Source organism: Mustela erminea, chromosome 15, assembly GCF_009829155.1.
Source record: "Mustela erminea isolate mMusErm1 chromosome 15, mMusErm1.Pri, whole genome shotgun sequence".
Taxonomy (NCBI): domain Eukaryota; kingdom Metazoa; phylum Chordata; class Mammalia; order Carnivora; family Mustelidae; genus Mustela; species Mustela erminea.
Genome location: NC_045628.1, coordinates 43,709,792 through 43,726,492, shown reverse-complemented (window position 1 = coordinate 43,726,492; position 16,701 = coordinate 43,709,792).

Genomic DNA, 16,701 nt, shown 5'->3' with positions numbered 1-16,701 from the left:
GAGACCAACTACATCTTGTCCTTGGGTATAAGAAGTCCTATGGTGTCTTGTAGCACAGTCCTCCCTAGTTATTAGAACCAGGAACTCCAGAGGTATCTCTTGTGGAGGCTGGGTATTCCCTAATGCAGTGGCTGAGCCACATTTGTTTTCAGCTCAGCCACCTGCAATGGCCTAATTTGGTTGCTGTGGGCATACTGCAGGGGTTGGTCCCTATACTGTTGAGGCTCCTAAGGCTAAGCCGGGCTCATTGGTGGGTGTAGCCAGCAATCAGACCAGCTGTCTGTAATTAGCCTCTCTGCCATAACTGCAGGTACACCAAAGGACAGGTATGTTCTGTGTATAGCCAGTTAAGAGACTGAGCTTCTGGAACTGCAGATGTGATTGTATGTGTGGCTATCTCTTTCTCCAGGGCAGGAGTCACTTTGGAGTATTAGCAGTCCTTCCAGTCCCTGCTGGGGCTGCTTAAAGGGTGTAGTGGGGCAGAAGCTGCTTTGGAGAGATCCTGCCAAGGCAAGAGAGTTTGATGGGGTGACTCTGTGGTGGAACATGGAGGTGGGACATGAGTTTCTAGTAAGGTAGATGGAGAGTGTTAGTGTTGTCTCCTGCAAGTGTCAAGCTATCCAGGCTGGGGGTGGGAAAGAAAAATGGTACTCACCAGTGTTTTTGTTCCTGAAGAATTGTCCTAAAGATTTCTACCCCTTTATCACATGTTATGAGATTAATAAATAAATTTCCTTCATGTATATCCCAGGCACTTTCAAACTTCTGCATCTGTATTATCTCAGGTAGACTTATTTATTATGTCAGCTCTTAAAGAGTAGAGACTCCGTTTCCTATTTCCTTCTATCTCTACTGGAGTTAAGCCCACTGATTTTAAAGGCTCCTGAAGTTAAGTGCCACTGGTTTTCAAAGGTAGATGTCATGGGGGCTTGTCTTCCAAGTGTTCCACCAGTTCTGGGGCTTCCTGGCATGGGGTGATCCCCTTGCTTCTCTGTGCTTATGATGTTCCTCTCATTTGTGGTTAGTGTCCCAGGAGATAACTGCATCTCCAACTCCCCTACCCTTTGCAATGTATCTTCCTCTCTGATTAACTGTGGAAGGTCTGTTCTTTAAGCCTTCAGGTCATTTTCAGAGTGAGCTGCATATATGTAGCTGTTACCTTAGTGTATCCATGAGACAGAGTGAGCTCAGTATCCTCCTACTTGCCATCTTCTCTGAACTATAAGATGTGTTTATTTCTTTTTCTTGCCTGATTGCTTTGGTTAGGACTTCCCCTACTGTTTTGAATGAAAGTGGTGAGAGTGGGCATCCTTGTCTTGTTCTTGATCTTAGAGGAAAACTTCAACATTTCATGATTTAGTATGAGGTTTGCTCTGGGCATTTCATACATGGTTTTTACATTTTGGGCTATATTCTCTGCTTTGTTGAGAGTTCTTACATAAACAGGTATTGCTTTTTGCTGATTTTTTTGGCATCTATTTCAATAATAAAATTTGTATCTTTAATTTTGTTATATATATCACATTGATTTGTGGATTTTGAACAACTCTTGCATCCCTAGAATAAATCTCACTTGATTATGGTATATGGTACTTTTAATGTCTTTTTGAATTTGATTTGCTAATATTCTGTTGCAGATTTTTCATCTGTGTTCATCAGGGACATTGGCCTGTAATTCTCTTTTCTTGTAACATTTTGTCTGTTTTTGGTATCAGAGTATTGCTGACCTCACAAGACTTGGAGGAATTCTCTCCTCTTTTAATGTTTGGTACAATTCTCTAGTGTAGCTGTTTGGTCTTCGTCCTTTCTTTGTAGGCAGGGTTTTGTTGTTGTTGTTGTTGTTGTTGTTGTTGTTGCTGTTTGTTTTTGTTTTTTACCAACTTAATCTCCTTACTAGTGATTGGTCTGTTCATTTTTTCTATCTCTTCATGATTTAGTCTTCGTAGGTTGAGTGTTTAGGAATTCATCTGTCTCTTCCAGGCTATTAATTTACTCTTGTAAAATTGTTCATAGTAGTCTGTTTCAATCATTGGTATAAACATTTATTGCTATGAACTTCTCCCATGGAACTGTGATTGCTGCATCCCATAAGTTTTGGTTAGGTTGTATTTCTGTTTTCATTTGTCTTGAGGTTTTTTTGTTGTTGTTGTTGTTGTTTTTTAATTTCCTTGATTTCTTTATTGATCTGTTGGTTCAGTGGCATGTTGTTAAATCTCCATGTATTTATAATTAATTTATAGTTTCATGCCATTGGGAGTTTGATAAGATTTAAGTCTTTTTAAATATAATAAGACTTGTTCTGTGGCCAAATATATGACCTGTTTTTGAGAATGTTCCATGTACTCTTGAGACAATATGTATTTTGTTGTGTTTGAATGGAATATCCTTTATATACCTGTTAGGTTCTTCTGATCTAATGTGTCGTTCAAGGCCAATAATTCCTTAGTGAGATTTTTATCTGGCCAATCTATCCATTGGTGAAGTGGGGTATTAAAGTCCCATGCTACTGTTGCTATCTGTATCTTCCTCTATGTCTGTTAAATATTTGTTTATATATATATGTAGGTGCTCCTAAAAGGTGCATTTTTATAAATCATCTAGTTTGATTGATCCCTTAATCATTATGTAATGACTTTGTTTTCTATCACAATCCTTAAAGTCTAGTTTGTCTAATATAAATACAGCAACACCAACTTTATTTAGGTTTCTATTTCCATGTATATGTCTTTTTCCATTCCTTTATGTTTAGTCTGTGCATTTCTGAAGGGAGGTCACTTGGAGTCTCCTGTAAGCAGCTAGTCTGTGCATTTCTGAAGGGAGGTCACTTGGAGTCTCCTGTAAGCAGCATATAGCTGGGTCTTGTTTTCCCATCCATTTACACTTAATTATTGACATATAACGTTGTAATTTTGTTAATTGTTTTCTGACTGCTTTGTTATTCCTCTAAGACCCTCAGGCAATAGCTTTTATTTTTTTATTATTATTTTTCAAGATTTTATTTATTTATTTGACAGAGATCACAAGTAGGCGGAGAGGCAGGCAGAGAGAGATGGGGAAGAAGGCTCCCTCCTGAGCAGAGAGCCTGATGCGGGGCTCCATCCCAGGACCCTGAGATCATGACCTGAGCTGAAGGCAGAGGCTTTAACCCACTGAGTCACCCTGGTGCCCCAGGCAATAGCTTTTAAAATATGGTAATCTATACAGTTCTGTGGGACCATAGCATGAGTTCCACTTGCTGCAGAGCCAAGACATTAACAGTGACCCCTGGGCATTAGTCAGAAAAATTAGGGTGTCTGTCAAGTGTACTAGCTCATATCTGGGAGATACTGGCAACTGACAGTGAGGTAGTGGTGGAGCAAAAAGAGGGCATCCACCAGCTTCCATCCCTGGAATACATATCCATAGATACTTAGATGTGTGCCAAAACAGGATCCTGTCCCTCAGTCTGAAGCTTCAGGATAACAACCGTGGTTTTGATTTGCCAAGCCGGAGATAGAGTTTATGGTGAGAATGTGTCCCAGCCTCTCCTACCTACTTTGATGCAAGTTTTTCTCATTTGCTTATTGTGCAGTAGTTTCTCAGCTAGATTATAGGTTTTTAGCAAAGGTTTGAAATCTTTATTTCACAGAAAGACTGTGCCGGGGGGGGGGGGGGGAGTTGATTTCAGTCTGCCACCAGTGAGGTAACTTTGGGGTGGTAGCTGGACAGAAACTTTGTTGCAGTCCCATGGGACCCAGGTCTGGAAGCGTTGGGGCCAACAGAGCTAGGCTGGGCAGCCCTTGAATAACAGCCACAAGAACTGAGAAACCATATATAAAAAGTAGGGCACCAGACACCCATACATGTTCCTTTCCAGGAGATACGGGCACTCTGGAATATAGCCGAGGGAGAGAATAAAGATGGAGCCTACCCTCAGTCTCTGGAAAGGATAATAGTCAGCTCTTAGCTGGAGTTTAAGGTTTTTTTGTTTGCCTGTTTGTTTTTAAGACTTTATTTATTTGACAGCGAGAGATCACAAGTAGGCAGAGAGAGAGAGGGAGAAGCAGGCTCCCCGCCAAGCAGAGAGCCTGACGTGGGTGTTGATCCCAGGACCCCAAGATCATGACCTGAGCCAAAGGCAGAGGCTTAACCCACTGAGCCACTCAGGCACCCTTAGACGGAGTTTAATTAAAAGCTGCCCCTTAGGCTGTAGTTGTGAAGATAAGGTAATAGTGGTCTTCTATAAAGAGACTGAGCTGCGGGGCCTGTTGCCTTTTGCTATGTGGAGGGTGGGGGAGGTGGTATGGAATCAGTGGTTTAAAAACACTTTTTCTGTTGGTTGCAGTCCTGTGTGCCCTTCAAGCATACGCCCCACTGCCCATGAGAACCAGGTGATCTAGAGGTGTTCCATGGGTGACAGCAGCAAACTTTAGAGTACCAGAGGAGGGAATAATTTCCCTTCCAGAAAATACCAGCTAGCTAGAGCAAGGCACAGGGAGGAAGTGAAGATGGTACTCAACAGTCTGTATCCCTGGAGAAGACCCCAGTAAGCCCCTTAACCTGGGTTAAATTAAATGCCTGCCCCTCAGGCCAGTGCTTTAAGATGAGCTAATGAGCCTCTGTCACAGAAAGTTTGGGCACCTTTCAAACACCTGCTTCCAGTCTGGGCCCTAGGAAGAGTAAGATCATGTGCTCAAACCTTTTAGAAGTTGTCGGTTGATTATAGCCTTTGATGGTCTCATGGACATAAGCCCAGTTGGTTTTCAAAACTAGGTGCTTGGGGTATCACCTCTTAAGTGTTTATCTTAAAAGTTGAGGTAACTAATGTGGGATTTTAAGACCTTCACTCCTCAGGGAAAAGCTCCAGGTTTTCTGTTCCCTCCCAATTTGGGATTCCCTCCTGCTTTTGAGTTGCCATGACAGAGGTGGAATTGATGGTAAGAATGTATCTTATCCTCTTCTACCTGGTGTGATGTGGGTTTTTTTTTTCTTTTTTTGTTTTTTGTTTTGTTTTCTTTCATTTGCCCGATGTGTAGGAGTTGCTTAACTAGTTTTTAGTCTTTTTCCAGAGGAAATTGCTGCAAAAGTAGCTATAGATTCAGTGCATCCATGGTACGTGAATTTAACATTTTCCTATGTTGCCATCTTGAACCAGAACCTCTTCTTGTTCACTGGAAAAAGTAATATCATTAAAAAAGTGTTAGAGTAGGGCGCCTGGGTGGCTCAGTGGTTAAGCTGCTGCCTTTGGCTCGGGTCATGATCTCAGGGTCCTGGGATCGAGTCCCGCGTCGGGCTCTCTGCTCAGCAGGGAGCCTGCTTCCTCCTCTCTCTCTCTCTCTGCCTGCCTCTCTGCCTACTTGTGATTTCTCTCTGTCAAATAAATAAATAAAATCTTTAAAAACAAAAGTGTTAGAGTAGTAAATTTCCATATACTCCTCTGTTATTGCTCATTTCTCCATCTTTTTATCAAATTATTTCTCAAACGTACATTTACCTATGATGAAATTTAGCAGACATTTCTCAGTGGCTATATCCATGAACTCCTTTGTAGCAAATGTTAATTCCATCTCCTTTCTCTTAAAATGTTCTGTACTCCATGGTGTTCCTGTCCCATTTATAACATTCTTTTTTTTTTTTTTTTTATAAACATATATTTTTATCCCAAGGGGTACAGGTCTGTGAATCACCAGGTTTACACACTTCACAGCACTCACCAAACCACATACCCTCCCCAATGTCCATAATCCCACCCCCTTCTCCCAAACCCCCTCCCCCCAGCAACCCTCAGTTTGTTTTGTGAGATTAAGAGTCACTTATGGTTTGTCTCCCTCCCAATCCCATCTTGTTTCATTTATTCTTCTCCTACCCACTTAAGCCCCCATGTTGCATCACCACTTCCTCATATCAGGGAGATCATATGATAGTTGTCTTTCTCTGCTTGACTTATTTCGCTAAGCATGATACGCTCTAGTTCCATCCATGTTGTCGCAAAAGGCAAGATTTCATTTCTTTTGATGGCTGCATAGTATTCCATTGTGTATATATACCACATCTTCTTGATCCATTCATCTGTTGATGGACATCTAGGTTCTTTCCATAGTTTGGCTATTGTGGACATTGCTGCTATAAACATTCGGGTGCACGTGCCCCTTTGGATCACTACGTTTGTATCTTTAGGGTAAATACCCAGTAGTGCACTTGCTGGGTCATAGGGCAGTTCTATTTTCAACATTTTGAGGAACCTCCATGCTGTTTTCCAGAGTGGCTGCACCAGCTTGCATTCCCACCAACAGTGTACGACGGTTCCCCTTTCTCCGCATCCTCGCCAGCATCTGTCATTTCCTGACTTGTTGATTTTAGCCATTCTGACTGGTGTGAGGTGATACCTCATTGTGGTTTTGATTTGTATTTCCCTGATGCCGAGTGATATGGAGCACTTTTTCATGTGTCTGTTGGCCATCTGGATGTCTTCTTTGCAGAAATGTCTGTTCATGTCTTCTGCCCATTTCTTGATTGGATTATTTGTTCTTTGGGTGTTGAGTTTGCTAAGTTCTTTATAGATTCTGGACACTAGTCCTTTATCTGATATGTCGTTTGCAAATATCTTCTCCCATTCTGTCAGTTGTCTTTTGATTTTGTTAACTGTTTCCTTTGCTGTGCAAAAGCTTTTGATCTTGATGAAATCCCAATAGTTCATTTTTGCCCTTGCTTCCCTTGCCTTTTGCGTTGTTCCTAGGAAGATGTTGCTGTGGCAGAGGTCGAAGAGGTTGCTGCCTGTGTTCTCCTCAAGGATTTTGATGGATTCCTTTCTCACATTGAGGTCCTTCATCCATTTTGAGTCTATTTTTGTGTGCGGTGTAAGGAAATGGTCCAATTTCATTTTTCTGCATGTGGCTGTCCAATTTTCCCAACACCATTTATTGAAGAGGCTGTCTTTTTTCCATTGGACATTCTTTCCTGCTTTGTCGAAGATTAGTTGACCATAGAGTTGAGGGTCTATTTCTGGGCTCTCAATTCTGTTCCATTGATCTATGTGTCTGTTTTTGTGCCAGTACCATGCTGTCTTGATGATGACAGCTTTGTAATAGAGCTTGAAGTCCGGAATTGTGATGCCACCAACGTTGGCTTTCTTTTTCAATATCCCTTTGGCTATTCGAGGTCTTTTCTGGTTCCATATAAATTTTAGCATTATTTGTTCCATTTCTTTGAAAAAGATGGATGGTACTTTGATAGGAATTGCATTAAATGTGTAGATTGCTTTAGGTAGCATAGACATTTTCACAATATTTATTCTTCCAATCCAGGAGCATGGAACATTTTTCCATTTCTTTGTGCCTTCCTCAATTTCTTTCATGAGTACTTTATAGTTTTCTGAGTATAGATTCTGTGTCTCTTTGGTTAGGTTTATTCCTAGGTATCTTATGGTTTTGGATGCAATTGTAAATGGGATTGACTCCTTAATTTCTCTTTCTTCTGTCTTGCTGTTGGTGTAGAGAAATGCAACTGATTTCTGTGCATTGATTTTATATGCTGACACTTTACTGAATTCCTGTATAAGTTCTAGCAGTTTTGGAGTGGAGTCTTTTGGGTTTTCCACATATAGTATCATATCATCTGCGAAGAGTGATAATTTGACTTCTTCTTTGCCGATTTGGATGCCTTTAATTTCCTTTTGTTGTCTGATTGCTGAGGCTAGGACCTCTAGTACTATGTTGAATAGCAGTGGTGATAATGGACATCCCTGCCGTGTTCCTGACCTTAGCGGAAAAGCTTTCAGTTTTTCTCCATTGAGAATGATATTTGCGGTGGGTTTTTCATAGATGGCTTTGATGATATTGAGGTATGTGCCCTCTATCCCTACACTTTGAAGAGTTTTGATCAGGAAGGGATGCTGTACTTTGTCAAATGCTTTTTCAGCATCTATTGAGAGTATCATATGGTTCTTGTTCTTTCTTTTATTGATGTGTTGTATCACATTGACTGATTTGCGGATGTTGAACCAACCTTGCAGCCCTGGAATAAATCCCACTTGGTCGTGGTGAATAATCTTTTTAATGTACTGTTGAATCCTATTGGCTAGTATTTTGTTGAGTATTTTCGCATCTGTGTTCATCAAGGATATCGGTCTATAGCTCTCTTTTTTGGTGGGATCCTTGTCTGGTTTTGGGATCAAGGTGATGCTGGCCTCATAAAATGAGTTTGGAAGTTTTCCTTCCATTTCTATTTTTTGGAACAGTTTCAGGAGAATAGGAATTAGTTCTTCTTTAAATGTTTGGTAGAATTCCCCCGGGAAGCCGTCTGGCCCTGGGCTTTTGTTTGTTTGGAGATTTTTAATGACTGTTTCAATCTTCTTACTGGTTATGGGTCTGTTCAGGCTTTCTATTTCTTCCTGGTTCAGTTGTGGTAGTTTATATGTTTCTAGGAATGCATCCATTTCTTCCAGATTTTCAAATTTGTTGCCGTAGAGTTGCTCATAGTATGTTCTTATAATAGTTTGTATTTCTTTGGTGTTAGTTGTGATCTCTCCTCTTTCGTTCATGATTTTATTTATTTGGGTCCTTTCTCTTTTCTTTTTGATAAGTCTGGCCAGGGGTTTATCAATTTTATTAATTGTTTCAAAGAACCAGCTCCTAGTTTCGTTGATTTGTTCTATTGTTTTTTTGGTTTCTATTTCATTGATTTCTGCTCTGATCTTTATGATTTCTCTTCTCCTGCTGGGCTTAGGGTTTCTTTCTTGTTCTTTCTCCAGCTCCTTTAGGTGTAGGGTTAGGTTGTGTACCTGAGACCTTTCTTGTTTCTTGAGAAAGGCTTGTACCGCTATATATTTTCCTCTCAGGACTGCCTTTGTTGTGTCCCACAGATTTTGAACCGTTGTATTTTCATTATCATTTGTTTCCATGATTTTTTTCAATTCTTCTTTAATTTCCCGGTTGACCCATTCATTCTTTAGAAGGATGCTGTTTAGTCTCCATGTATTTGGGTTCTTTCCAAACTTCCTTTTGTGGTTGAGTTCTAGCTTTAGAGCATTGTGGTCTGAAAATATGCAGGGAATGATCCCAATCTTTTGATACCGGTTGAGTCCTGTTTAGGACCGAGGATGTGATCTATTCTGGAGAATGTTCCATGTGCACTAGAGAAGAATGTGTATTCTGTTGCTTTGGGATGAAATGTTCTGAATATATCTGTGATGTCCATCTGGTCCAGTGTGTCGTTTAAGGCCTTTATTTCCTTGCTGATCTTTTGCTTGGATGATCTGTCCATTTCAGTGAGGGGAGTGTTAAAGTCCCCTACTATTATTGTATTATTGTTGATGTGTTTCTTTGATTTTGTTATTAATTGGTTTATATAGTTGGCTGCTCCCACGTTGGGGGCATAGATATTTAAAATTGTTAAATCTTCTTGTTGGACAGACCCTTTGAGTATGATACAGTGTCCTTCCTCATCTCTTATTATAGTCTTTGGCTTAAAATCTAATTGATCTGATATAAGGATTACCACTCCTGCTTTCTTCTGATGTCCATTAGCATGGTAAATTCTTTTCCACCCCCTCACTTTAAATCTGGAGGTGTCTTCGGGCTTAAAATGAGTTTCTTGGAGGCAACATATAGATGGGTTTTGTTTTTTTATCCATTCTGATACCCTGTGTCTTTTGACAGGGGCATTTAGCCCATTAACATTCAGGGTAACTATTGAGAGATATGAATTTAGTGCCATTGTATTGCCTGTAAGGTGACTGTTACTGTATATGGTCTATTTTCCTTTCTGATCTACCACTTGTAGGCTCTCTCTTTGCTTAGAGGACCCTTTCAATATTTCCTGTAGAGATGGTTTGGTGTTTGCAAATTATTTCAGTTTTTGTTTGTCCTGGAAGCTTTTAATCTCTCCTTCTATTTTCAATGATAACCTAGCTGGATATAGTATTCTTGGCTGCATGTTTTTCTCGTTTAGTGCTCTGAAAATATCATGCCAGCTCTTTCTGGCCTGCCAGGTCTCTGTGGATAAGTCAGCTGCCAATCTAATATTTTTACCATTGTATGTTACAGACTTCTTTTCCCGGGCTGCTTTCAGGATTTTCTCTTTGTCACTGAGACTTGTAAATTTTACTATTAGGTGACGGGGTGTGGGCCTATTCTTATTGATTTTGAGGGGCATTCTCCGAACCTCCTGAATTTTGATGCTCGTTCCCTTTGCCATATTGGGGAAATTCTCCCCAATAATTCTCTCCAGTATACCTTCTGCTCCCCTCTCTCTTTCTTCTTCTTCTGGAATCCCAATTATTCTAATGTTGTTTCGTCTTATGGTGTCACTTATCTCTCGAATTCTCCCCTCATGGTCCAGTAGCTGTTTGTCCCTCTTTTGCTCAGCTTCTTTATTCTCTGTCATTTGGTCTTCTATATCACTAATTCTTTCTTCTGCCTCATTTATCCTAGCAGTGAGAGCCTCCATTTTTGATTGCACCTCATTAATAGCTTTTTTGATTTCATCTTGGTTAGATTTTCGTTCTTTTATTTCTCCAGAAAGGGCTTTTATATCTCTCGAGAGGGTTTCTCTAATATCTTCCATGCCTTTTTCGAGCCCGGCTAGAACCTTGAGAATTGTCATTCTGAACTCTAGATCTGACATATTACCAATGTCTGTATTGATTAGGTCCCTAGCCTTCGGTACTGCCTCTTGTTCTTTTTTTTGTGTTGAATTTTTCCGTCTTGTCATTTTGTCCAGATAAGAGTATATGAAGGGGCAAGTAAAATACTAAAAGGTTGGCAACAACCCCAGGAAAAAATGCTTTAACCAAATTAGAAGAGATCCAAAATCGTGAGGGGGGAGAAAGGGGATAAAAAGAGGTTCAAAAAGGAAGAAAGAAAAAAAAAGAAAAAAGAAAAAAAAAAAAAAAAGAAAAGAAAAGAATTAAAAAAAAAAAGGAAAACACCTAAGAAAAATGTAAAAAAGAAAAAATATATATATTAGATAAACTAGTAAAAAATCGTTAAGAAAGAAAAAGGTAACAGTTAAAAAAAAAAAATTTTACCCGAAGGCGAGAAAAAAAAAAAAAAAAACAAAAAATGAAAAAGAAAAAAATTAAATTAACTGCAAGACTAAAAAAAAATCACAGGGAAAAAGCCATGAGTTCCGTGCTTTGCTTTCTCCTCCTCTGGAATTCTGCTGCTCTCCTTGGTATTGAAACCGCACTCCTTGGTAGGTGAACTTGGTCTCGGCTGGATTTCTTGTTGATCTTCTGGGGGAGGGGCCTGTTGTAGTGATTCTCAAGTGTCTTTGCCCCAGGCGGAATTACACCGCCCTTACCCAGGGCCGGGGTGAGTAATCCGCTCGGGTTTGCTTTCAGGAGCTTTTGTTCCCTGAGCGCTTTCCGTAGAGTTCCGGAGGACGGGAATACAAATGGCGGCCTCCTGGTCTCCGGCCCGGAGGAGCCGAGAGGCCAGGGCTGCACTCCTCAGTGCGCCCTCAGAGAACAGCGCCCAGTTACTCCCGTCTGCCTGACCTCCGGCCGCGCTCCGAGCTCTCCGAGCCTGCGACCAGTTCAAGGTAACACCGAGCTGTGAGCTTACTGTCCGCTCTGTCTTTGTAGCCTGCTTTCCCGTTCCAATACCCGCAAGGTCTGCGACACTCAGACACCCCTGATCCTTCTGTGACCCTGCGGGACCTGAGGCCACGCTGAACCCGCGTGGGCTTCGCCCCGGTTTAGCCTCTGGAGCGATGTCCCTCAGCGGAACAGACTTTTAAAAGTCCTGATTTTGTGCGCCGTTGCTCCGCCGCTTGCCGGGAGCCGGCCCCTCCCCCCGGGGTCTATCTTCCTGACGCTTTGGATTCACTTCTCCACCGGTCCTACCTTTCAGAAAGTGGTTGTTTTTCTGTTTCCAGAATTGCTGTTCTTCTTCTCTTCGATCTGCCGATGGATTTTCAGGTGTTTGCAATCTTTAGATAAGCTATCTAGCTGATCTCCGGCTAGCTGAAGTAGTCTCAGCCTGCTACTTCTCCGCCATCTTGACTCCTCCTCCCTCTATAACATTCTTTATTTATTTTTTTCTCCCCTCACTCTCATTGTAGGCTGAACAGTGTAAGGGTTAAGAACAAGTGGTCTAGAATAAAACTGTTTGGCTCTATCCACCATGATTTCCATTTAATCATTTCTTCATCTGTTAAAATGCTTATTTTATTTATTTATTTATTTATATTTTATTTTTTATTAATATTATATATAAAAATACATATAATATATATAAATATATATTTATATATTATTTGAGAGAGCAAGCGAGCACATGTGTTAGTGGGGGAAGGATCAGAGGGAGAAGGAGAGAATCTTAAGCAGACTCTCCTGAGGGCTCAGTCTCAGGGCACTAAGATCATGACCTCAGCCAAAATCAAGAGTTGGATGTTTAACCAGCTGAGCTACCCAGGAACCCCTTAAAATGCTGATTTTAATACTGTGCTTATATCATGAGTCTGTTGTAGGAATAGAAAAATATTGTTATTAGTTGGAACAATATTTGGCCTTTAGTTGCTACTCAAAATTTTAGCTCTAAACATTCACACTCAGAAGATTTATTATCAATTCTATATCCACATCCTCATTTCTTATTCCAAGTTTTCATCTGAATATGGCATTCCCAGTTTCTTATTAGAATTCCACATTCTTCTACCACAAACTACCACCCTTCCTTAATCTGTCTTCTCCTTCTGCAAGTTTTACCTGTTTATGAGATCATGATATTGACCAAACCAGAAATAGAAATGTTATTCTTGCACCCCACATCTTAACTCCCATCTAGTCAACAAGGCTGTATTATTCTTTCCTTTCTCACAACCAACACCCAATTCCAATCTTTATTATTTCATGACCCTAAGAAGCTCTGCCAGATTAATCTCACAATATAATTGTAATTCGATACTTTAAAGTCTACCTTTTTTTTTCCCCTAAAATTCCTTGTCCTGGTTTCTCTGAGTTTCTGAGACCTGACCCAGATGAACCTTTCCATTCTTATATCCTACAACTCCTTTCATTGTTACCAGCCAAACCTATAATTCTTCTTTGGAAACATCTTGAGTTTCCCAGCCTTTGCCACTTTCTTTCATAAATTTTCCTCTGGAATATTTTTCCCATGGATTTGTTATTTCTTCCCAACAAGAATGTCATATGCCCTACAAGTTTATACTTCAATTTATTGAATTATATGAAAATATAATTACTCTAAAGTGATCTATTTTTTTTTTTTTAAGATTTTATTTACTTGACAGACAGAGATCACAAGTAGGCAGAGAGGCAGGCAGAGAGAGAGGGGGAAGCAGGCTCCTTGTGGAGCAGAGAGCCTGATGTGGGGCTCGATCCCAGGACCCTGGAAATCATGACCTGAGCTGAAGGCAGAGGCTTTAACCCACTGAGCCACTTAGGTGCCTCTTATCTATTGTTTAAATCCCAAAACATTTAATTTCTAATCAAATTTATTCTGAGTTATTTTTGTACCTATTGGAGAAACCGTGTATTATTTTCAACAAGACAGAATTGTACTGCTTTGGGAATAGTAGTAAAGGGAGCTATAACTAGCAGAAAGAACACCTGATTTTGAACCCCTGATTCAGTCACTTACCAGCAGTTTGGTCTAAGGTAGGTCATTAAATCTTTCTGAATCTGATTCCCCATACAAATGGGAATAAGACATTTTAAGCTTTGTTGTAGTAAAAATAAATATGATATTCATTACTTGTTAGCACAATGGCTAGTATACTGTAAGGATTAAAGAGATATTGATAAAATAATAAATAACACAGAAACTTAGTTTATGAATTTAGGTTAAGTAGGAGGAAATTTTATGTCATTTTCTAGATCCTTTGTCACCTAGAAAACCAAAGTGAGGTTAGTTGCCCATTCAAGAGCACACAATAAATTGAATTTAAAAAGACAATAAATTACAGGGAAACCAATGGGTCTATGTCAATATTATAAGGTATAAGAAAAATGGAACCTAATGCTCTATGAGATAAGAACTCTATACACTCTCATTTCTGGTATCTGATTTAGTCTTACATTAAGGTCATACCTCAACCAACAGTAGAAACAGTTAAAAATAGATAAGGAGAGTACCAAATCCAGGTAGTTTCTGGTGATCTCCAGTGGCACTATTATTAGCTTACCGTACAATTTATTTTCACCTACATTTTATGTTCAAGCACTGAATATATTTAATAATAGCCCCTTCCCTATTCTTATTTTTATCAATCCACATTATAATGGTGGGAGCAAAGCACATTTGGCATTTCATCAAGTATTCTCCATCTAGTAATTCAGTTGGCCCACCATCATACCAGTGAGCAACAATTTCTAGATCTGCCAGTTGGTATGGGAGCAGCCTGTACACCAAGGCACAAAGAATATGCCTATTTATTTATCTATTGTAGCACTAAAAAGCAGTATATAAATGAAGCCATGTTTCTAAATATACTTTGAGTTTAGAAATCTCATTAACTAGCCCGCCAAGCCCTAGTAATAGTTCTTCCCAATGTGATATTCTTTGTGAGGAGGAGGAAGATTAGCTAAAAGAAATTGAAGAGGCATTTCCACATCCAAATCAATTGTTGGTAAATCCCCAGTACTAATCCTCTGGCTGCCTGACTGAAGTTTCAACTTTATCATTACACACCATGCCTCATATCCCACTGGTATACTTGCCCCAGTCCTTCCACTATAAAGTCTGTTTCTCTCATTTTGACATTGGAAAACCTCTAATAGCTGGATTCCTGTCTCCTATCCTTCTCTATAATTCCTTTGTCCTAACTCAGTGTGTCTTGAACTCCTGATGATAGAAATCACCAGTGGTAATTGGCAACAGAAAAGACTTTGAAGTGCTACCTAAGTGTACAAATTCAGTTCCTCCAGAAATAGTATCCAGAAACTGTGTATTTTAACAGGAATACCAATGATTATTTTTAGTATATCCTGAATTTCTGATTATTTTCCTTATTCATTGCTGGCCTTATTATCTGCTTCACAATATTCCTGTCTGTTCCACATATAAATTGATCTGTGAGTGCAATATAGTTCGAGAGGACCCTGAGTGTCTCTGTTCTTTGATCACCAATGAACCTTTCTTCTCCTTCACTTCTGGGAAAATGCCTTGGAAACCGTCATCACTAGAAACTGCTGAGCATCTAAAATCACAAATTTGCATATCCTATCAAACCACTATTATCCATCTATCCATGTCCCTTCCCCAAGCCATCTCAGAGTAACACCTTTTCACTCTCATGAAAAGACACAATCCATTTATGCTAACTGTATATTGTTTGTTTTCCTGGACAGACCCCAGCTTTGCTGCCTTCTTTACCTGGTATAGATTCTGTAGTTCTTCATTGCAATCACTCCTTTAAAATGGCCTTTCGTCTCCAGATCTTTGTCTTGGGTACTCCAGCTATGGATGAATTCCAGTATCATCTCTATGTTTTATCAATGGAGCAGGAGGGTTATTTCTAGAGAGAGTACCCCATCCTGGAATTGGTGTGCTGCTATAGATTTGTGAATGCTAACCTCATTGGGACATTTAACAAAGATCACTCACTCTCTCAATTATAGTCTATCTTTTCCTTTTTTCTCAAACCTACCATTGCTTTGCTCTCTATTGATTTTATTTACGTCATTACAAAAATAAAAGCCAAGGGCATAAATCCCCTCATGTTCACTTAAGTAAAATCTTAAGTGAATATTTGTTTCTGAATTTATCTTCTGGTTTTCTTCTGTGAAAATAGAAAAAAATCACATTTAATCAAAGGACAATCTCTCCACAAAGGCTGTGGATCACAGTTACATGACTTATAATCCACTGATTTCTCCCACATTATCTGTATCTCCTTCTCAGTAGAATCAGTCCCACTAGGAATTAATGATGCTTTAAAAAATTATCCCTCTTAAAGAAAAACCGTACCTTGATTCTTCAACCCACTGAAGTTACATCTTCTCTTTTCTTCATAGAAAACATTTGGAAAATCATCAGCTTGTTTTGCGTCTGCTTCGTCACCATACCATTCTTCCACCAGTCTCCCGCTCTTTTCCTTCTGACCTCCATGTTTGCAAACCCAGTGGATACATCTGTGTTTGTCTCCCTTTTTCTAAGTGTCAGTTGATGGACATCTTCCTCATAGAAAAATTCTCAGTCTCTATTGCAACTTGTCCGTGCTCTCCTTTTCCCTTCTGACTCTGAAAAATTTTTATTAATTTGTTTCTCAGTTTCCTAAACTGTTTCTTAAAATTGTGGGGAGTTTTTCAGTCATCAATCCTTAGGTTCTTTTTCTGCCATCTGCCACTGTTTCCTCCTGATGTGATTCCATTCACACTAATCACCTTGATGCCATCTATGTGACAAGCACTTCCAACTTTACATGTGTAATAGAAAACACTTCTCTGAATATTTAAATTCTATAGTCAACTTCCTACTTTGTTTATGTCCCTGAATGTTCTATGGCATCTGAAAGATAACATATCAAAAATGTAACTTTTTTTTTTGCCCTAGAACATACTACTTCACTAACTTTTCCTTTCAAATAAATATAAGGCCAAATATTGTCCTGGATCTTCAAGCCAAAAACTGTGAGACTATTCTAATTATTTTTATTACCATTATCTTCCCTATGCATTGATCAAGTCTATAGATCCAACCTCTAGATGGTATAAAAATTAATCCATGTTTCTCTAACTGCTCTTAACAGCATTTTAAC